General features: G+C 35.9%; 1 protein-coding gene across 1 annotated transcript in view; it reads left to right on the forward strand.

Annotated features, from left to right (window-relative positions):
• The first annotated feature begins 12,373 nt into the window (after positions 1 to 12,373).
• atp8b1 (ATPase phospholipid transporting 8B1) overlaps positions 12,374 to 25,000 on the forward strand; it is a 90,030-nt gene continuing 77,403 nt past the window's right edge. The window contains 1 exon segment of the mRNA XM_056445824.1: positions 12,374 to 12,609. The gene's annotated coding sequence lies outside the window, so the exon portion shown is untranslated.

Consider the following 25,000-nt stretch of genomic DNA (forward strand, 5'->3'; position numbering starts at 1 on the left):
AACACCACACTGTTTTTGGACTAATTTTACATCTCTCCAAGAGTAAAGTGGTTGAGTTTCACCATTTTTTAAATTATTCATCCAATCTTTGGGTCTGGCGGGAGCACTGTTAGCTTAGCTTAGCGTAAGTCATTGAATCGGATTAGACCATTAGAATCGCACTCAAAAATGACCGAAGATGTAACTACAAATAGGTCAAGCTTTAAGTAGAAGAATTGATTGTTGTTGGTCGTTTTTGAGCGAGATGGTAATGGTCTAATCCGATTCAATGATTTATGCTAAGCTAAGCTAATAGTCCTGTCAGCAGACCCAGAGATTAGCTGAATAGAAACAGTTATAGAAAAGTTATCAAAATTCTTTTTGGTCATTTTTGGGAGAAATGCTAATGGTCTAATCCGATTCAATGATTTATGCTAAGCTAATAGTGCTCCCGCTAGACCCGGAGATCACCTGAATGGAAAAAGTTATGAAAATTATTTTTGGGAGGCATGCTAATGGTCTTATCCGATTCAATGAGCTGTGCTAAGCTAAAAGTGCTCTTGCCTGACCAGAAGATTGGCTGAATAGAAAAATGTATCGAAATTATTTTTGGTCATTTTTGGGGGAGATGCTAATGGTCTAATCCCATTAAATGATCTATGCTAAGTTAAGCTAATAGTGCTCTCGACAGACCCGGAGATCACCTGAATAGAAAAAGTTATCAATATTATTTTTAGTCATTTTTTAAAGGGATGCTAATGGTCTAATTGCTAATGGTCTTATCCGATTGAATGAGCTGGGCTAAGCTAAAAGTGCTCTTGCCTGACCAGGAGATTGGCTGAATAGAAAAATTTATCAAAATTATTTTTGGTCATTTTTGGGGGAGATGCTAATGGTTTAATCCCATTCAATGATCTATGCTAAGTTAAGCTAATAGTGCTCTCGACAGACCCGGAGATCACCTGAATAAAAAAAATTATCAAAATAATTTTTCATCATTTTTTTAAAGGGATGCTAATGGTCTAATCAGATTCGATGATCTATGCTAAGCTAAGATAATAGTGCTCCCGCCAGACCCGGAGATCACCTGAATAAAAAAAATTATCAAAATTATTTTTGGTGATTTTTTTTAAAGGGATGCTAATGGTCTAATCAGATTCGATGATCTATGCTAAGCTAAGATAATAGTGCTCCCGCCAGACCCGGAGATCACCTGAGTAGAAAAAGTTATCAAAATTATTTTTGGTCATTTTTGAGCGAGATGCTAATGGTCTAATCCGATTCAATGATTATTGCTAAGCTAAAACTGCTTTTTCCAGACTCGGAAATCAGCTGATTAGTAAAAGTTATAGAAAAGTTATCAAAATAGTTTTTGGTCATTTTTTTAGAGGGAGGCTAATGGTCTAATCTGGTGTAATGATCTATGGTAAGCGAAGCTAAGCTAAAAGTGCTCCCTCCAGCCATGGAAATCAGCTGAAAAGAAAAAGTTATAGAAAAGTTATTGAAATTCTTTTTGCTCATTTTTGAGATGCTAATGGTCTAATCCGATTTAATGATCTATGCTAAGCTAAGCTAAAAGAGCTGAATGGTCAAACTCAACTCAACTCTAGGAGAAATCTAAAATGAGATTATTATCCCAAAAAAAGTGGAGCGTTTCTTTCAAATCTTTGCATCGCCCCAAACTGTACACCGCTAGCAACATGCGCGCAAGACTGAGCCGTGTTGGGCCATCCTGCTGTTGGATCCCGAATCACACTGTCTGTCGTCATTTGTCATTTAAAGCTTTTTAAGTCATGTCTGTTTTGGTCCTGGAGCAGAGAACCTTGTAGCCTTGGTTACCGTCGCCAAGAGACAGCCAAGTTTTTTGCGATTATGGGATATGAATCAAGATGCAAATGATTCTTGATGGTAACCATTCAACTGTGTGGGTGTGTGTGTGTGTGAGACAATTGTTTTCAGTATTGAGTTTGCGTCAGCCTTTGTTTCAAGTCATTATGATTTATTAATTTAGAGGAATGGTTGATCAAAATGTGGTGAACTTCTGCTCTTTATTCATTTTCTTTTTTTGTCATACACTCACCGGCCACTTTATTAGGGACACCTGTGCAATTTCTCATTAATGCAAATTTCTAATCAGCCAATGAATCACATGGCAGCAACTTAATGCATTTAGGCATGTAGACATGGCCAAGGCGTTCTGCTGTAGCTCAAACGGAGCATCAGAATGGGGAAGAAAGGTAATTTAGGGTGACTTTGAACGTGTCATGGTTGTTGGTGCCAGACGGGCTGGTCTGAGTATTTCAGAAACTGCTGATCTACTGGGATTTTCACGCACAACCATCTCTATGGTTTACAGAGAATGGTCCAGAAAATATCCAGTGAGCGGCAGTTCTGTGGGTGCAAATGTCTTGTTAATGTCAGAGGTCAGAGGAGAATGGCCAGACTGGTTCCACCTTATAGAAAGGCAACAGTAACTCAAACTAGAATTGAACATTTCCTAAAGAAAATGTGAGTGGGGTTTGCCATGGCGATTCGCTGAGTTAAAATATATATATGCTAATCGTGTTAGTATTATGCTAACACCATGCTATCAAAGTTGATAGCATAATGCTAACATGATTAGCAGGTAGTTAACATGATGCTAATAGTGTTAGCATAATGCTAACAACATGTTAATTGGGTTGTTAACATCATGCTAACATGTTTTACATGTAGCTAGCATGACGCTAATCGTGTTAACATGAGTTTAAAAAAAACTCATTGATTAAACGGGAGTACAGAAACAGTATACAAGGGAATTAACATCAAAAAATAATCATGTACATTAAGTATTTTTGAGTGGTTTGCCGTGGCAATTCGCTGAGGTAAAATATATATGCTAATCATGCTAGCATCTTGTTAACAACATGTTAATCGAGTTGATAGCATGATGTTAATTGCGTTACCTTAATGCTAATTTAGTTGCTAGCATAAATAGCATCTAGCTAGAACAATGCTAACATGGGCGATATAAATGGTTGCAAGGGTACTGTTTTGTTTCTATGGGTGTGGTTATGGAGTGCACTTGATTGTGGTTAGTTGCCTGAGTCAAATGAGCCCATCCCCATGTCTGTATGACATTATCATGCAAAGATATGCATCTAGGCCTATTATAATTGCAGTCTATGGGCTCAGTTTGGAGGTGTGGCATGAGAGTTTCATTATCATATTGAGACCCTGATTGGTTGCCTGAGTCAAATGAGCCCACCCCTATGTCTGTATGACACTCCTATGTAATGCTATTAATGTGTGACATTTATAATGGGAGTCAGTGGGATGAATGGTTTTCAATGGCCCATGTTAAGTCAATGGGAAACTTTGGGACGTCCTAGCACCTCAGGCGTACATCTTTATACCCCCGTGCGGGATATGTTCTTACTCAGGCTGCAACCCTTTTAAGATATTGTGAATCTCATAATTCTACGAAATTCACACTTGGCGCTATGATGTGTCATAGTTCGTCCCCATGTTATGTCTATGGGATTTTTGGAGGGATTTTTGACCCTTGTGGGGACAAAAAAACCCAACCCCCTTATAAAAGTCATAGCTACATACCCCTGATAAAACCGCATGATTTGACGCCACTTTCAAGGGTCTGGGGAGAAAACTGTGGGACTAGTTGCGCGTCCAACCTTGAAGCAGATGGGCTACAGCAGCAGAAGACCACACCGGGTACTAGTCAGGTGTACCTAATAAAGTGGCCGGTGAGTATATATTTGTGTTATGAATCCGTTCAGTCATGTACAGTTCTCTGAGTGAGTGTGTGTGTGTGTGTGTGTGTGTCACTGCAAGTCGTTCTTCCTTTTATAAATACATTACAACAAATATGGCACCTGAATGTTCCTCTCTTTTAGTTTGTTTTGATTTAATACAGGACAACAAACCACAAGAATCTGAGACGACAGAAACTCTGACGTGACCTCTTGTGTGTGGTGCAATGGATCGTGGCTTTAAGCTGTCTTTTATTTCCTTCTTTTTTTTAATTAGTGATGTTAGTTAACTTAGTTGCAACACTGATGACGTGAGAAAGGAATCGAAGAAACACCGTGACTGGTCGCGCTACTGCTACTACTACTCTGACATTATTTAAAAACAGAGCGGAGGAATATTTGTATATTTTGTATAATTAAAGGAACGGTGGCCCCGTCGTCCTCAGTTTCACTGTACTGTACAAATGCACTCCCGTCTCGCTCCCTTAGTCGCATGTTGAGTAGTTTGAGTTTTGTATATTTATTGTATTAACACAAAAATAAAATGAAAAACATCTACATAAATCCTGCGCGTCTCAGTTATTGTGTGTTGGTTTTCAGTGCTGATAGTCAGGTTTTGGATGTCTTCAGTTTTATTATTTTATATCTGAACTAATAAAAGGTGGCGCAGTGGGTAGCACGATCGCCTCACAGCAAAAAGATCGCTGGTTCCAGCCCCGGCTGGGCCAGTTGGCATTTCCATGTGGAGTTTGCATGTTCTCCCCGTGTTCACGTGGGTTTCCTCTGGGTGCTCCGGTTTCCCCCACAGTCCAAACACATGCGCTATAGGGGAATTGAATAAGCTAAATTGTCTGTAGTGTATGTGTGTGAACGCAAGAGTGTATGGGTGTTTCCCAGTGTTGGGTTGCAGCTGGAAGGGCATCCGCTGTGTAAAACATATGCTGAATAAGCATAATCTCATCACTGATGAGAAGAGGACGATTGTGTACTGTATGATGACCAAAATGGCCTTAAACACCAAGCAGGCATAAGACGACAACATGTCTGATTGGCGTTGTACCCTAACGTCAAGGGGATTTGGTTTGACATCAGGAACTTAACATCAGGCCAACGTCAATGACCTAAAACCAACCAAATATCAACGTCTAATGATGTTACAGCTTGACGTTGCGTGGACGTTACCACTATGATGTCTATCAGACGTTGGATTTTTGTTTGTCGTACCTGACGAATAAATGTCAGTGTTTGAGGTCAACATGATTTTGGTTTAAGATGTTGGCTCGACTTTGGATTTTGGTCACTTTCTAACAACCTAAAATCAACCAAATATCAACGTCATTTGACTTCATTATTGGAAATCAAAATAACGTTGTCCATAGACATTGGCTAGACATTGCAGTTTGGTCACCTGACAACACAACCTAAATCTAACCTAATATTAATGTTTTATGATGTTGTGTGCCTTTTGGGCAATTACTAGATGCACTACAGAATGTTGCGTTTACACACACATGCACAGATTACATGTAAACGCATCAGCTTTTCACAGCATAATACTCACTACTCACTACTCTTGAGTACTTTTAAAGGGCTACTTTTTACTCATACTTTGAGTAATACAACAGATACTTTTACTCTACTTGCACTACATTTTTAGGCAAGTAATGATACTTTTACTTGAATATGATTTTTCAGTACTCTTTCCACCACTGTTGGCGGTTCATTCCGCTGTGGTGACCCCTAATTAATAAAGGGACTAGGCCGAAAAGAAAATGAATGAAATAATAAAAGAGATTTATTTATGTTTTCGAGTTTGGGAAATTTTATTATACAATATCTGGCAAAAGTCTTGTTGCCGATCCAGATTTTAGGAACAACAGATAAGAACTTGACCTGTAATTGATCATTTGGTATCAGAAGTGGCTTATATGAAAGGTAAAGGCCTCTAGATTACACTTATTTGACCACAATAAAACATGATCATGCCTTGATTTTGAATGATTTCATTAGGACAGTAAGGTCTGACTTTGCTTAGACAAAAGTCTCGTCACTGAACAGAAATAATGTCCAGTATAGAATATGTGGTCATGCTGCAGTGGAAACAGAATGAATATTGTGTCTGACTCCATCATGAGCTTGGAGGACTGCATCCATACATCTCTGCAATGACTCAAATCACTGATTAATAAAGTCATCTGGAATAGCAAAGAAAGCGTTCTTACAGGACTCCCAGAGTTCATCAAGACTCTTTGGATTTATGCATCCTCAATCTCAATAATGTTCATGTCTGGTGACTGGGTTGGCCAATCCTCGGGCACCTTGACCTTCTTTGCTTTCAGGATCTTTGATGTGGAGGCTGAAGTATGAGAATGAGCGCTGTCCTGCTGAGGAATTTGCCCTCTCCTGTGGTTTGTAATGTAATGGGCAGCACACATGTCTTGTCCAGGCTGTCAATGTTGCCATCCACTCTGCAGATCTCTCACATGCCCCATACTGAATGTAACCCCAAACCATGATTTTTCCTTCACCAAACTTGACTGATTTCTGTGAGATTCTTGGGTCCATGTGGGTTCCAGTAGGTCTTCTGCAGTATTGGTGATGATTGGGATGCAGATCAACCTTCTGCCACTTTTCCAAATGATCAAGAAGTCAAGTTATTATTTGTTGCTCTTACAACTGGGATCGACGACAAGACTTTTGTCAGGTAGTGTATAAATCAATGCTGATTTTGAAGACCAGTAAATTTATTTATGCATAAATGCACTAACCATAACTTTATAGTATTATTATTATTATTATTATTATTATTATTATTATTATTATTATTATTAATATTATTATTATTATTATTATTATTATTATTATTATTTTAAATCATGCATAAATTATAATGTCAGTAAAATATTTTTTAACAAATTAGTCAAATAAATGTTTCTCCTTTCAAAAAGTTCTGTAACTTGTAGCATAATTAGGGGAGTGCGGGGCACAAAGTATTGCAGGGTTAAATGTAACACAGAGTTTTAAGGTATTTGCTTAGGGTTAACCATGGCATGCTTCCAAGGTTTTCACCACAGTGTCGGCAGATGTCTTCCTGCCAATTATTGAAAAAATTCAGCGTAATAAGTTGGATGAGAAACACAGGAGAAACCAATTTTGCAGCAGAAAAGTATTTTTTATTATCAATATTTTTTTGTTTTTAAAAACAATCTGTGAAAGTATGTTTGTAAAATAATATATTATTGTGATCACCGTCTTCTAGGTTAAAAGATGAAGAAAAAACACAGTGACTGCTAGCCAGTTATGAGGAAAACACAACACAGCGGGGTTAGTTGTAACACAGTTGGGTAGAGTGTTACAATTCAGCCACACACTGTTGGACAGATTATACGGACAAAATCATTTTGTGTGTGAGTGTAATGTTGAAAACTTTTTATTTTAGAATGTTTTTTTTTATAATAGAAAATATATTTTTGTGCTAATAATGCAAATAAATGCATTATATAATAATGGATAAATAGATAATGCAAATAGACTCAAATGTGTTTATCCAATAAACAAACAAATAAATAAACATACTGTGCTATGTACAAAAAAAGAGGCAATTGCTTAGGAAATACAGCTACTATTTAAAGTAAACTGAATTTAAATTAATCGTGTGAAATCAGCCTTGTCTGTTACAACTTGCCCCACAGGTGGAGTAAATGGTAACATTTAAACTCCTGGCACATTTGGCAATACTGAACAGACACCACAGGTCCAGCAATCATAAAGCTGCGGTCACACTGGGCTTTGTGTGTGCGAAATTCTGTCGTGTGACGCTGCGAAAAGGGGCAGGATTAAACAAGATGATTAGACATTTAAAAAAGCGAGCGATTGCTTCATGTTTTAAATTTCTGTCCAGAGATGTCATGTTTTGATCCTCGATTGGTCTCACGCAGTCAAGTGATGCAATTTCGCAGGTCAGAGTTCACCAAGCTTGAACTTTGCACCGCAGCGAACTGCGAAACTTGACGCATGACCTTGCGTTTCCAGTCTGACGCATTCGCGTGCGTATGAATAGAAGTCTATGGGAGGAAAAGCCCAATGTGACCGCAGCTTAAGTGAAGTTTTCAAACTAATTTCGAGAGGAGCACGTGATATGATTGACCGCAGCTGGCCACTCATCTACATTCACTAGTTAGCCAATCAGATTAACCCCAACTCACTATAAGTAGCCTAGCTGGAACTACTCTCTTATCTTCGTTTTCCGAAGAAACCCCCCATCCACCCCTTCTCCTCCTTTCTTCCTTTACCACGGGGAGCTCTCGAGAACCACCTGATCTCGTACTCCCCTCATATGCTCTATGGACCAGGCGGGAGCCCTGCGCTCACCTATCTCCGAGCTCAGGGTTCTCTCCTGGGACAGCATGCCAAACCTGCTAACAGTTGTCAAACAATATCTAAGTGTGAACTCTTGAATTTCAGTGCTCATTTGTAGGAGAGGCTTGTGTGTTATTGGTAAAATGGTTTGTCTGTCCCCATTACTTTGTTCATTATTTAACCCAAACCAAAAAGTGTTACTTTGTGCCGCGCTCTCCCCTATTCTCAATTTATAAATGTAGCATTCCTGTTTTTTTATATTGAATTAATCATTTCGTGGATCACTTTCTCTTTAAAATTTAAGTTACTGTATAATAATCATCTTTAAATGTAATGTGTATTTATATAGCGCATTATCATGTATGGCAATACACCCAAAGTGCTTCACAATCATGGGTGGGGTCTCTCCACACCACCACCAGTGTGCAGCATGCACTTGGATGATGCGACGGCAGCCACAGGACAACAGCGCCAGTGCTTTCATTACACACCAGCTATTGGTGGAGTGTTGAGACAGTGATAGAGCCACTTCGGTGGATGGGGATGACTGGGAGGCCGTGATATGGTTAAGAGCCAATGTAAGGAACTTGGCCAGGACACTGGGGTTACACCCGTACTCTTTACCAGAAGTGCCATGGGATTTTGAATGACCGCAGAGAGACCGGGACCTCGGTTTAACGTCTCATCCGAAAGACATAATTCCTGCCTCTAAATGAATCCTGTCTCCTTCAGGACAATTAAAGAATCAAAACTTCTCAATATTAGGCTTTATTTACATATTAATATGATCAAAACTTTAGCTTAAAACTAAACACTCATGTTACACAAAGCCCTAAAATAGACCCCCTAATTAACGCTTGATCCCCTCCGAAGGACATCAAAACAAGATGTATTAATACCTTTTAATAGTTAAGAAATAGTTTGCTCTGAACTGTATCCTAAATAATATTAATAATTAAAATAACAGATAACTTCAATATACATTTGACCACCCCTGTAATGATCTGTACCATTGTAATTGCATGTTTGCACTAAAAACGGGCAAATCTAGAGCATCAACAGACAGCGCAAGTGTTCACGAAACATTCATTCATTCATTTTCTTTTCGGCTTAGTCCCTTTATTAATCCGGGGTAGCCACAGCGGAATGAACCGCCAATTTATCCAGCACGTTTTACGCAGTGGATGTCCTTTCAGCCGCAACTCATCTCTGGGAAACATCCATACACACTCATTCACACTCAAACACTACGGACAATTTAGCCTACCCAATTCACCTGTAGCATGTCTTTGGACTGTGGGGGAGACCAGAGCACCCGGAGGAAACCGACGCGAACGCAGGTTTACGAAACAAGTTTGCTGTTTCCTTCTAATCTTATAGGCATTTGTGCTATATGTGTCCGTAAAACTATATATATATAGTTTATTTTACACTTGCTTGCACAAGGACGTTAAAATAAAAAAAATACGTGCATCCGTCTTTCATGGTCACTAATAGGTTTATTTAATATCCCAAATGTCATTGAGAACCACTCGATATGCTCCAAAAACACTGGAAACATAATAAGTTTGATTAATAAATTAGATGTAATTGAATTAAATCTAGAAATTTGGTTCACTGAAGCATATTACCGAACAAAAACCTGAACCCTCCTATCATCAATATGTTACTCGCGTCCTGTTATGTAAATATACTGCTGCACAATCGCTATCAATTTAAGGATTTGTTTACGTTTAGTGGGCTATGTTGAAACTTTATATGCAATTTAAACACTAGGAGACAGTAAATGTTGAAATAAAGCGAGAGTTGGGTGTTTTCAAGTTAAAAAGCATTAGAGAAATGTAAATGTAAGCTAATCGCTGTTTTGTAGGAGACAATAAAGCTTTCGGCCTGCAGAGGGCGCGCGGTTTCGATGGCTCACTGCAGAGCATTAAACGTAGCCTACACACGAGAACCTGTTCTGTTTTTTGACTAAATAACTTCTACTATTAATATGCTTGTTGTTATTGCGTCTTTTACCTCAACACATTCATAATTTAATGTTGGGTTTGTCACAGATTTACAGGATTATTTTGTTACAGAATTTATTATTAGCAAAGTCCATTGCCTCAAATGCTTGACCAAAGTAAATAAACAAAAATTGTTCGAGTTGTACAATCATCCCTATGATATTATTTATATCTTCTCGTAACATTTTATATAGAACTATATTGAAACTCATCCCAACCAACCAATCAGCGACAACTACTAATCAAAAATCATTAGCTGTTTCTCTCAGCAGAGGGCGATACTTCACCACTATTCAAATTTAGCCTCATAAAGGTGTATTCACTTCAAAGCAGTCTGGTTTTACACTAATTTTACTGAGATTTAAAAAGGTAGGAGGCTATTTTAATACAAATATATATATATATATATATATATATATATATATATATATATATATATATATATATATATATATATATATATGTAATATATTTTTTAAGAAAAATAAATTGTAAAGGCAGAGAAAATTATTACATCATCAATATGACATCATCTCAAAGTCGAAACCAGCACTGTAGGCCATCAAAACTTTAAAGGTATTTACATTACCATTTAACTTGCTCTGTTAAGATCCTGTTATCATTACTGTTACTATAACTTTCATTTTAATGTTTAGGTTCGATTTTTGTACATTTGTTATTGAAGCATCAATAAAATAAATAAATAAAACAGGCCATCAAAACTTTAAAGGTATTTATATTATTATTTAGATTGCTTCGTTAACTTACTGTCATTATTGTTACTATAACTGTCATTTTCCTGTGTAGGTTCGATCTTTGTACGTTTGTTATTGAAGCATAAATAAATAAATAAATAAAATAGGCCATCAAAACTTTATAGGTATTTATATTATAATTTAAATTGCTTTGTTAAGATAATGTCATTATTATTACTATCACTGTCATTTTCCTGTGTAGGTTCAATTTTTGAATGTTATTGAAGCATCAATAAAATAAATAAATAAATAAATAAAATAGGCCATCAAAACTTAATAAATATTTATATTATCATTTAATTCGCTCCGTCAACTTACTGTCACAATTGTTACGCACTTTAACGTGTTGGTTCAGTTTTTGTATGTTTGTAATTGAAGCATAAATAAATAAATAAATAAATTAGGCCATCAAAACTTGTCATTGTTGTTGTTATTATTATTATTATTATTATTATTATTTAAATCATGCATAAATTACAATATTGATAATAAATAAAATAAAAATATTTTTCTTCTCTCAATAAGTTTTGTAATATGGAAGAGGAAACCTGGAAAAACAATAAATAAATAAACACGCAAATAAATAAATTAATTAGTAATAAATCCATAGATTCTTGCATAAATAAATAAATAAATAACTATGGAAATTAATAAATAAATAAATAAATTTGTAAATAAATACATAGATTCTCGCATAAAACAATAAATAAACAAATAAATAAATACACAAATAAATGAATAAATTTGTAAATAAATTAATAGATTATTGCATAAAACAATAAATAAATAAATTTGTAAATAAATCCATAGATTATCATTTAAATAAAACAATAAATAAATAAATGCTCCAAAAAAAAGTATATATAAAAATCCACAAATTCCTGCATAAATAAATATATGAATAATAAATAGAGCGGGCAGATCAATAAATAAATAAATTACACAAATGTGGGGGGAATAAGAAAATGCTAAACTGAAATTTTCTGAAATTATATTCATGTAATTTATTATATATATATATATATATAATTTATTTATGCAGGAATTTGTGGGTATATATATATATGTGGATACATATATACATATTTCATTTTTTTATATTTATTTATTTAATTATTTATTGTTTTACTTATGCAGGAATTTATGGATTTATTAACTCATTTATTTATTTGCATATTTAATTATTTATTGTTTTTGAGGTTTCGTATATACTCCATACTGTAACTTATTATTGCATAATTATTCTAAATGTCCAATCCTAATTTTAGTTTTTACATTGGATTAATCTCGTTGACTTTAATTTGCAGGTTCGATTTTTGTACGTTTGTTATTGAAGCTTCAATTTTAAATAAATAAATAAATAAATAAATATGCCATCAAAACAAAAACCAGAGCAAAAAGCAGAAGTTTTTCCCCTCATAATTTGAATGTAAAATCCAGTCACACCTTTCTTACCTGAGAAGTCACGTGATCGCCCAGGAATGAAACGCAAGTCTTGAGTGTGTTCAAAACCTGGGGAAAGAAAACCTCCGTCAGTGTGTGTGTGTGTATGTGTGTGTATATGTATGCATGTGTGTGTGTGCAGAATCATGGCTTTGTAGTAGGAGTAAAGCGTCTCCTCGCCCGACCAGTTTTTCCAGTTTAATTGTGAACACACACACACAGAAAGGCTCTTCAACGCTGACACGGAGCGAACATGGAACAATAAAACACTTTAAAACCCCTTCAGAGGATTCACTTCAGCTTAATTGGAGATCGGTAAGTCACGTTTGAGTTTTAAAACACGCTTTTGAGTGGATTTAATGTTGTAAACGGTGTTGGTGAAGGTGTGTCACACCTGAGTTCCTCTACCTGTGTGTATTTCCACGTTCAACACCTCAGAAACAATACAGTCATCGTTATTTTGCGCGTTTGTGAAAATTTATACTAGTTGTGGTGTTGGAACAAGTGTTAAACTCTTGAGTTAAATGGTTGTTTAATTATGTTGAGGACGGTTATTTTAGTGGTTAGTTGCTAAATGGTTGATATGAGGTTGAAAATAAGTTGATGCTTCCTGACGTTCTTTCAGATTAGCATATTAACGTTACATCGTATTTGGTTTATAAACCCGCATATTGGTTATTATTAGTAGTGATGTGTGGGTCGAAGTTGACGGTATTTTTCCTCAGAAACACCACAGTCGTCGTTATTTTGCGCGTTTGTAAAGATTTATTCTAGTTTTGTTGTTGATTTAAGTGTTTAAACTTTAAACGGCTGTTCAATTGTAGCGAGAACGGTTATTTTAATGTTTAGTTGCGGAATGGTTGATTTGAGGTTGAAAAAAGTTGATGTTTCGTGAAGGTCCTTCAGGTTAGCATATTATTGCATAATATTTGGTGTAAGTTATCGTTTGTCGTTGACGGCATTTTTACTCAGAAACCTTACAGTCGTCGTTATTTGGTATTTTTTTCTAAAAGTTTTTTTTTTTCTAGTTTTGTTGTTGGAACAAGTGTTCAAACTCTTTAAATGGTTGTTCAATTATGTTGAGGACAGTTACTTTAGTGGTTAATTGCTGAATGGTTGACTTGAGGTTGATTAAAATGTGTTTCATGAAGGTCTTTGAGATTAGCATATTATACATCATATTTGGTTTATATTAGTTTTTAATCCCACATATTGGTTATTAGTGGTGATGTAGCAGTTGACCTTGACAGCATTTTTTTTCATCAGAAACCCCATAGTCATTGTTATTTGGTATTTTTCTATAAGATGTATTCTAGTATTGATGTTGAGCGAGTGTTTAAACTCTTTAAAAGGTTGTTCAAATATGTTGAGCTGTTATTTTAGTGATTAGTTTCTAAATGGTTGATTTGAAGTTGAAAATAAGTTGATACTTCGTGACGTTGTTTCAGATTTGCATATTACTAACCTTACATCATATTACGTTTATTTTAGTTTTAAAACCCGCATATTGGTTATTAGTAGTGATGTATCGGTTGACTTTGACAGTATTTTTCCTCAGAAACAGTACAGCCATCATTATTTTGCGTGTTTGTAAATATTTATTCTAGGTTTGTTGTTGAAACAAGTGTTTAAACTTCTAAAAAGGTTGTTGAGAATGTTTGTTTAGTGGTTAATTGCTGAATGGTCGATTATCGGTTAAATAATGTTTCGTGAAGGTGTTTGAGATTAGCATATTATCCATCATATTTGGTTTGTTTTAGTTTTTATACCCACATATTGGTTATTAGTAGTGATTTATCGATCGACGTTGACGTTTTTTTCCTCAGAAAACATTGCAGTCTTCGTTTTTTTGCACGCCAAAACACGTTTTGCGTTAGAACAAGTGTTTAAACTCTTCAAATGGTTGTTCAAGTGTTGCGAGAACGGTTATTTTAATGTTTAGTTGCTAAATGGTTGATTTGAGGTTTAAAATAAGTTGATGTTTTTTGAAGGTCAGCATATTACTACATTTTATTTGGCTTATATGTGGCTTGCATTTGGCTTATATTGATTTGAGTTTGAAAAAAGTTTTTGTTTCATAAAAGTCTTTGAGGATAGCATATTATACATCATATTTAATTCATTTTATTTTTTAACCCATATTTTAAGTAGTGATGTATCAGTCGACGTTGACCGTATTGTTGATAACGGTTATTTTAGTGGATTGTTATTAAATGCTTAATTTGAAGTTGAAAAAAAAATTGTGTTTTTTGAAAGTGTTTGAGATTAGCATATTATACATCATATTTGGTTTATTTTAGCTTTTATATCCACATATTGATTATTAGTAGTGATGTAGCAGTTGACTTTGACGGTATTTTTCCTCAGAACCACTACAGTTGTCGTTATTTTGGGTGTTTGTAAATATTTATTCTAGTTTTGTTGTTGGAACAAGTGTTTAAACACTTTAAACGATGTTTAGTTGCTAAATGGTTCATTTGAGGTTGATAATAAGTTAATGTTTCGTGAAGGTCTTTTAGCATATTATTACATTTTATTTGGCTTATATTAGTCTTTAAGCCCACAAATCAGTTAATAGTAGTCATGTATTGGTTGAAGTTGATGGTATTTTTCCTCAGAAACACTACAGTCATTACATTCATTGTTTTTTTTGGTAGGATTTGAGTGTAACTTGGAAATTCATATACCATCTTAATTGTTTTAAAATATAAACGCAGTAATTCTGTTGTATAGTCATGGTAAAATGGTTTTAGTTGAAAAATATATTAACTATTTACTATCCGCCTAAAGCAGGTCACACACCAGATGTGCCGCTCGTCGCCTCAACACGGCGCACACATGACAGTTGGAAGTATCGCACACCAGACGCGCACATTCGCATGATATTTAAAATGAAACTATTCAGATGGCGCTCTGTGGCGCAGCAGAAATATGAACAGTGTCCTGAGTCGTGGCTGGGTGCTGCGGACAGCCGCCGACTTGCGGTGTCGGTGTGTGTACCCTGATTGAAACCTGTTTAGAATTCTAAAATGCATGGCGCTGCGTGACGCAGAGCGGCGCTTCTGGTGTGCGACCTGCTTTTAGTCTGACGTCAAGTGCTCTATGAGAGCGAGGCTCAACAAATCATACTAATAAACACTCACAGAGCACTGTAATATGTTTGAAAATCATGATCGCAATATTTATGTCCATCCATATTAACAGATGACCAGAAAGAGATTGATTTTAAAAAAGATATGTATATAAATTGTTACAATATTGCACTCAAAAAATGACATTTGTTGTTTGATTAATTTACTTATTAAAAAAAAGCTGAAACAAAGCAATTCGTTAGTTTTTATTTGGGAAAACTTCATTGTTTTTGCCCCAACACAAATCGATTGTGTGGAAACTGACATTTTTACAGTGTGTTTTCTGTACTGCAGCAAGTCCAGAGAATGTAGTGTACACCCTGATTTGATAAGAAATTTACTTTAATGTGGGATATAACTAAAAAGTGGTCATAAATAAATATTTTCTCAAATCTCAATTCAGAAACAGTTTTCCATGCTTGATGACTTAACAAGCAGATTGTCTTGTAATACACACTTCTTTAATCTTTAAGTACAACTAAGTTCAATCCAGTTCAGGTTAATTGTATAGCACTTTTCATTTCATATTGCCATATGAATGTCATTTCACAAGATGACTCTATTTGGACATTGTTTTTAATTTTACATGGATTGGGAGGATTTTGTAACCATTGCTTTATGGTTTTCGGGGCAGTCAATCGAGGCACAGAAATGCAATAATCTAATGTAAAATTACATGGTGTAGTCTTCATTGTACAAATAAATCAATTAATCTTTGTTAAAGTGCCAAATGTTTTAATTTCTTGTGTCCAAATGGTTTAAATTCACTCAAAATCACTTGAAATTCTGCATTGCAACTATTGCAGATTCACACATTGTAATATCGATGCCGTAACAATATATCGCTCAGCACTAGGTATTAGTTTCCATAACTTTAATAGATACTAATAACTTTAACTAACTAGTAACATTTTTTTGAGTTTCAAGCTTAGTTTTTTATTCCGTTTGTGCATTGAATAAGAGTTCTGGTTCAGTCGGATATGTAAACCTGAATGAATGAATGAATGAATGAATGAATGAATGAATGAATGAATGAATGAATGAATGTTGTGTGTAAAGCGTCACCGGTGGGTTTTTCCTCTGTTTCTGATAGACGAATCTCATGTTAGAATGTTGAAACATGTTTTGACTTGATTCCTGCTGTTTTGAAATGTCTGTCATGTTCCTGAATGTGGGTTAAAAAGAGCGCATTACTCACAGAACTGGTTTCTTTTGTGTCCCGAAAGCACCGCAGACATTATGAAATGGAGCGGGTGTGGTTTCTGTTGCTTTCTCTTTAATTAGTTTGAACGTTTGCTACAGATTTGTTTTTCAGTTTGATGTTATAAATCTTTTGACAAGGTAACACTGTGGCCCAGTGGTTAGCACTGTGGCCTCACAGTAAGAAGGTTCCTGGTTCGAGTCCCGGCTGGGCCAGTTGGCATTTCTGTGTGGAGTTTGCATGTTCTCCCCTTGTCGGTGTGGGTTTCCTCCGGGTGCTCCGGTTTCACCCACAGTCCAAACACATGCGCTATAGGTGAATTGAATAAACTAAATTGGCCGTAGTGTATGAGTGTGCGTGTGAATGAGTGTTTATGGCTGTTTCCCAGTACTGCGTAAAACATATGCTGGATAAGTTGGTGGTTCATTTCGCTGTGGTGACCTCTGAAATAAAGACTAAGCTGAAAGAAAATGAATGACGCATAACTCCATTGCAAAGTTATTTTAATATCACATAGAAATTGTTATATTGTTTAAGTTTGTTTATATTCTAGTGAACATATTAAGAGCATAAAGATCTTTAAGTTATATATTATTATATATTATTATTACAAAATATGTATTTTTTCGTTACAAGTATACTTATTGTTTTTATTTAATTTTTTTAGACTTATTTGTAAAAGATTCTATTCGTTTTTTAAATGTCTACGTAATTTAAGTTGTCAAATAAATTTACAGATCTATTAATTAGAAATTGATATTATCTTTAATAAAAATGTGAAAATTATAAGAACTTTAAGATGAAAACAAAAAACTGAAAAAAGTCAATTTAAGATATATATATATATATATATATATATATATATAAATAAAATGATATAAGATGTGTATGTGTGTTAGGGCGGCACAATATATGGTTTCAGCATTGATATCGCAATGTGATCATTCGTAATAGTCTCATCAGAGGATATGCAATGTTGAGTGACTTTTAAAAACACCCATGCATAAGAAATTGTACCATTTGTGACTTTAATAACAAGTAATTTTATTACATTTTTCTTTTATTATTCAATTGCAGCAGGTTTTAGACTTGGAAAACTATCAGACACTGTTTATTTCAATTGTATCTTTTTCTTAATTGTATTTTTACAATTGTTGTGTATGTTGTTGTTGTTGAATGTTTATTAGATTTTATGCACTCCCACTGCAGAATCAACCCAATCAATCTAACATTATACATTCTTTCCAAATAGAGATATTAAGTCATCTGGTGAAGTCGTATTCATTTCGCAATATACATTGCAGAATTAAAAATATCACAATGTTAGATCTTTCCAATATCGTGCAGCCCTTGTGTGTGTGTGTTTTCATGGTCGTCATTTTTGTTAACTGGAATAACCTCGCGCTGCTCAGTTTACATAGAATAGTTGATTTGTTGGCTGTGGCGTTCTGTGATTTAAATACATTTGTATAATGATTGTAAACTTAATAGTCTGCTCATTTTGTTAATAGATATGTTTTTTTCTGTTGTAATGGACTGTTTATCCTTGCCTAATCTGTCTTGAACTGAGATGAACTCAAAGTTCTGGATGAATGAAAGTAAGTATTTAAAAAGCAAGGTACTTACTCCCAGGACTGTTTATATCGAAGTTGATATTTAGCCGCACCATGTTGGTGTTTCGTAACATCTAGTTTTTACGATGTGGGTCGTTAGCCCAACGCCCAACCCCCAACCTACATACACACATACACTACGGACAATTTGGCCTACCCAATTCACCTATAGCACATGTGTTTGGACTGTGGGGGAAACCGGAGCACCCAGAGGAAACCCACGCCAACACGAGGAGAACATGCAAATTCCACACACAAATGCCAACTGACCTCAGTCAAGCCTCGAACCAGCGACCTTCTTGCTGTGAGGTGACAGTGATACCTTAAGCAGGATAACATGCTTTAATTCAGTTGCATGCATATTTTTAGCTTTTGTAACCTGTGTATGTATGATTGTACTTTCACAATAGTTGTCTTTTATTTATTTTTATTTATTATAACTTCCAAATTGACTCCTCATTGCACTTAAGTATAAAATGATTATAAAGCATAACAAGTTTTTAATGATTTATGAAGTAATTATAATGCTTTGTTTAGTTATTTCATCTTCATTTACAAATAGCCAGCTTGTATTGTATTTAAAACTACTGTATATTTCTGTTCGTTCGCATCCCGTGCCTTTGTGCTTCCCTGGTGGCACAATCGCAAACTACTGTTACACCTAAAAACACGTCCTTAATCCCTTAAGGCTGGTTTATACATCTACTTGGAGTGATCCCTGTGACCCACGGTGCCTGCTTTGCGCATAGTCGTGCATTTATACTTCTGTATGCTGTTTGTGTTGCTCTGCAGTAACACTTCCGAAACACTAGCTGGCACTAGGTTTTTATGTTCCTCTGTGTTGAGTTTCTTTGCGTCCTTTGTGTTTTATTTTTTCTGAACGCTACCTTAATGTACAAGTAGCTCAAACTCGCTCATTTAGAGGCGGGAACCAGCAGATGTGCAACAACTTTTTTTCGTGTGGAAATGTGAGTGTGTATGGGTGTTTCCCAGTACTGGGTTGCAGCTAGAAGGGCATCCGCTGTGTAAAACATATGCTGGAATAGTTGGCGGTTATTTCCGCTGTGGCTACTTATATAAAGACTAAGCTGAAGGAAAATTAATGAATGAATGATGCATAACTCCATTGCAAAGTTATTTCAATATTTAACCGGCAGATGTGCAAAAACTTTAATCATAAGGTAAACATAAAACAAAAGTTTCCATGTAGAGCTCATTCATGGGACTCCACACTTGTATACAATCACTTCATCAGGCTCGTGGCTCTCAGCACCACCCATGCTTGTTACCGCTACCTAGCTGACCAATCACAGAGCTTGTGATACGCATCGTTGCAACCATAGACTGTAAAATATATGGACATAGCATCCGTGACGTCACCCATAGGTTTCTGAACACTGCAAAAGAAGCTACAAGTAGGCGCTGCCAACCGTCGCCATTTTGTTCGCGCGTCATCGCACCCACGGCGGGATACCAAACAAGGGCAAAGAGGCGGAGAGTGAGCGGAGCTACAGACACCTGCTGGCACTTTGCTTAGACCTGGCAGACAGACTTTACTTTGGGAGAAACGCTTGATACTTCATTACCTGCGACTCGTTTGTGTTCTGATCACATGTGCTTGGCTGTACACTATATCAATAAAGTGTTTAGACTTTTAAAAACACTGTAGTCATACATTGAGCCACTAAGCATTGTTCTTATGACATTTTTCTACAGGAGGAAAACGTGAATTACTTCCAAACACTTCAGATATAGTCTGTGTTAGTAAATGCAAGACTATTGATAAAATCCAGCATAACACTGTATGATAACGCTCCAGATGACTGATCTAGAGCCTACAGCTAATCAATCTGTCACATTCTGGAGTGCTTTACGGGTCTAAAGAAAAATATTAATGATAAATGATCTTAAATAAAACAAATACATTTATAGAGATGGTATACAAGTATATAACTTTACTCACATGGGAAACGGAGGCCACATGAATGGTTTGTGAGCACAATTAAGTGCACACAGCATCCCATATCATCTTATAATTGTAAGAAATAAGTCCAAAAGGCAGCTGACTGTGTAAAGCCACGTAAAACAAAACAAAAATACGATGAATATGCCGAGATCAGTGGCAAATCTGCCGGATTCAGCTGAGGTGAAGTGACGGCGACCAGCAATACCTAGCTGTCACTCAAGTGGCCACGCCCTTAATTATGCAAACTTAATATAACCTAATATAAAGGAAATGGATGAGTTATAAAAAAATTCACCCCCCTCACAGTTGTCATGAAGGGTAATAATAGCTATATGAACCAAAATCATTCTTTGTACCAGGCTGTAAACACCTTTTTTTCTGCTGTAAAGTTGGCCATTCTATCAGTGGGCTCAATAGAAATTTGCTCTATTATGGAGCCAGGACTAGCGGAATTTTGATGAACTGCAGTTTCAGTTACTTGCGTATTGGCTTCCCGAGGGAGAGCGGGAGGTTGCCGCTTTGTTGCAACTTCTAGTTACATTTTTTTGAGAGGTGCGTGTTAGCAAAGTCTCTTTGAGGCAAATTATTTCACTCGGTGGCCATCTTTGAAACGCCTCTCGGGGCAGTACGCTCGGGAATTCTGTCTGAATGGGGAAACATCAAATTCTCCAAAACTGTTTGCCAAGCTTACCATTACATTACATATTTAGAATCACCAATAAAACTAAACAACAACTGTCTCTTTAGTTTCATTTATAAACGTCTGAATCAAACAAAATCTGCATATTTTCATGTTGCCCGAGCTCATGCGCATGCACACTCAAAAGAACGAGATCACGACACCAACCCTTATTTTTGGGCGTTCTACACATAATCGCCCTCTGGATAATGATTGACTGATCGCACTGGTCTTCAGAAGTACTTCACAACTTGGTCTTGATGGTGAATCTCCTCCAGAAATGACAGCGACTCTGTTTACAAGTTTGTCTGCAATTGTTTAGTTGCTGTCTTGTGATGTGCGTTTGAAAGGACAGACTTTAACTTGCCTTTGTTTCATACAGATTACAAAATCAAAAAAGCTTTTTTTTTTAAGTGTCGTGGGTTAATTTAAAACTAGAGATTTCAAGCTTTATGTGGATAAATTTCTTATGTCTGTTAAACAAATATTCCAGAGATTCCAGTTTGTTGACCACCAAAGCAAACGTCTGGTCTGAGCTTCCCCATCACCCTATATAGATCGATGATTGGCTCCTATACTAATAAGCAGGGCTTCATTTGCCATATTGACCGTTACACTTTTCACCATTCAAAATTATACGAGTGACATGTATTTAGTATTCTGTGGTCTTTGGTGTCAACCACGGCGAGGGCTATGCGACCACGCGAAGGCTGCACCGGAGCATACGTGTGCGCTTGATGCAGAAGTATAAATCAGCCTTTAGTCCTGCCATGGTGTTTAAGTGTGGCGGTAATGGTCATATTGAACTGTCACCCCCTGTAGATCCAGACCGGTAGATTGTTGTGCAAACTTACATCTTTTATGTAACATGTTACATAGTTTATTAGGACATATTTTTACAGTGTACTAAACACCATCATGGTACCACATATAAAACTGAAGTAATGCAATAAACATTATTTATTAACGTTAGATGTAACATAAAAATCCAATGTACATAACTAATGAGAAAAAAATACATAATTAACGTCAGCAGACTTTTTACTGTAGCATGTTTACAGTTTTTCTCACAGCCGTTTGTTTTACACTACATGATAAACATGCACCACTTCAGGCCTTGTTTTGTTAGTCGTGCTTGACTTAAACGTGGTTAATGAATGGTTTGTCCGTCCTGGTAGACCCCCGTGAACACACATCTCCTGTTTCTGCCCTCCTCTAGTCTTTCCTAATGGAGGATACTGTTACCCATAATGCTCCAGCAGGTCTGAGAGGACAAACACCTGTAGTGGAGAGAAACAGGACTCTGAAAGTGTGGGAAAAGACGATAAACAATGTGCTTTAACTTAAGGGGAGAGTAAAGGTTTTTGCACACTGAAATCCACATTTTTTCCCAAGCGTTTTTTCATATTCATATCTGAAAAATTCGTCACGTACATGAACCTTGCACACTGAGTCCGATGTGTATTAATTAATCCATTTTGAAAAAAAACGTGAAAAACTTCGAAGTCAGTTCAAGCAGTGATGCTTTGCTCTCCTCTCGCTCTTCTTCAAAATAGAAAAAGGAGGAATAATGTTAGGCTGCATATTGTGCTCATTTAATATTCCTGCTACATTGAGGAAGGGGAATCCTGCTTGTCAAAGAGCTGCGCTGGATTATCCCCAAATGCAAAGTGTAATTCAGAAAATCAGTCACAAGAATTTTGATGTGTTGCTTGTGATCCTAAACACATTTACATACGTAAACAAATCCGCAACAGAGACCGGCAGTACCATAGACTAGGCATGGGCTGGTATAAGATTCTGACAGTAGGCATGTGCCGGTATCACATTTTCATGCTGCGATTAATTGATTGAGCTTTTATCACGGTATACGGTATTATCACAATATTGTAATTTTACTAGAGAAACAGGTAAAAAAACACAAAAAACTTCAGTTTCGTCAACTTAGTAACTTTAATAACTTTTTAATTAACTAAAAGTACTTCAAACATTTAAATACAAATAAATATAAATAAAACAATACACAATATAAAAGTAAACTTGAGCAATTATATCAAAGTGAATGTGCAAAGGGAAAACCGTCTTCGATCAGCAATCCCTCTGCATTTTTTTGGAACCCAAAATATTTCCAAACCTCTGACTTTACCATTTTTGAAGGGGGATAAATTGTCGAGAGCGTTCCTCTTTTCGCCATGCTTCTTCTTCGTGTGAGGATTAGAGAGCGGTGGCAGCGGCGGCGCGCGCTGTGTGCACACGGTGCTTCTACATGTGGGGATTGTTTACATCAGAGTGCGCATCAGTTCTGCGCAGCATATACGCAGTGTTTCTTCAAGCGGTTGATGGAAAATAAGCTAAGGCGCGTTCTGAGAATATAAATTCGGATCTATTATTTTTCACGGTATTTTGAAGTGCCCGCGATAACAATATCGTGCATATTCATTACCGTGATTTATCGCATTACAGAATACCGGCACAAGCCTATCTGACAGTATGATAACCTTGGATAAAAATTTCACGGTTTAGCGGTATTGTGATTACTGCCGGAAAATATATTCTTTTTAAAAGTTGGATATCTTTTCTGCATAAAAAATGTAAATAAAAAAATCTTACACACACCTTGGGAACGTTATAGCAGAAAATTTTGGCGGTTTTAAAACCTTGACTTTTCCAAACCGCGGTATACCTTGAAAACGGTTATCGTCCCATGCCTACCATAGACATTATAATAGATGGTGGTGCGTTGACCTATCGGAGTAATGCATCGAAGCAGACGATGAGGTGTTTAGCTTTCTATTATGTATATGGACAGTATGTCAATTGTATGAACACACACACACACCCCAAACAGCACACTGTAAACCCTAATGTTAGCTTTACTTAAACAATTAAGTAAAGTTGACTGAACATAACTTAAAATTTAGCATTTTGGCCCTATCACTTGAAAATATGAGTTCATTTAACTTATGTACCATGAAAATGCATAAACTTAAGATTTCAAGTGTAGTGAGCTCAAAATCATAATTAATCCTTTGAAAAAAATAGGTTATTTTCACAAATGTAGTCTTGACTGTAAAATTCTAATATACGCAACTTTTAAGTGCAAAGTCGTTTTTTAAATCAGAAAACAAATGGCTTCAGGTATAATTATTCATCATAATGTGAATAAATGGCTACTTATTTTTTTGTTTAAAATTTATTTTAACATTTTTTTCACAGTATATTATTACACACAGTTAGTACTAAGTTTGGTTACAATTTCAGTATAGTCTACAAAACCGGCAAGTTAAATAAACTTAAATATGAAAGTTTTGGGAGACTCCATTACTCAATTAAATTGAGGCAACAAGTTTACTCAATTAATTTAGTTGTTAACTTATTAGGGTTTTCAGTGCAGAAGGGAAGAGGTGTGCCAGTCACCGAATCCAGCATAGGGTTTCTCAACTGTCCGACTAAATATGTCTTTATATTATGCACTGTATTTGTCATAAAGTTGTCTGTGCTGAAGGTTTAAGCGACTGCATTCAGAGGTAGTCAATATGACACAACGTAAGATCGAATTTATTTTTTAACATGCGAAAATTACAGACGAAACTTTCAGATTCAGTGTGCAATAACTTTAAGACCTGGGCCATGTCCACACTAATGCATTTTCATAAAAAAAACACTTGTTTTTCTCTCTGTTTTGGCCGTCCATCCACACTGAGATGGTGTTTTTAGTAAATAAAAACATCTTCGTGAAAACGCTGTCCAAAATTAATAAAAACACTGGACGTAAGAGCTGTTTTAAACTTATACCTAACATAACAGAACGGTAATCTAACAGTACTAACTATATAAAAACATAACTGTACACATAACCTTTTACATTAGACAGAACAGTATTGTGCAGGATGTTGTGCAAAAGAGCCATTTTAGTTTGAAGAAAACCGGTAGCGCAACATAATTTGTGGTAAATTAACGTAAAGTAAACGTTTTTTTTTATTATTGAGTCTTTAAACACTTACTCCTGTGATGTTCATACGACTATAAAGTTAGTTTTTCCTTTGGTGTTCAGGTTTCTCTGCACTTTCAGCTCAGGGTTGAGTCATTTTCACTGATGGATTCATGAAATACAGC

The sequence above is a fragment of the Danio aesculapii genome, chromosome 21 (genome assembly GCF_903798145.1).
Source record: "Danio aesculapii chromosome 21, fDanAes4.1, whole genome shotgun sequence".
NCBI classification, from domain to species: Eukaryota; Metazoa; Chordata; class Actinopteri; order Cypriniformes; family Danionidae; genus Danio; species Danio aesculapii.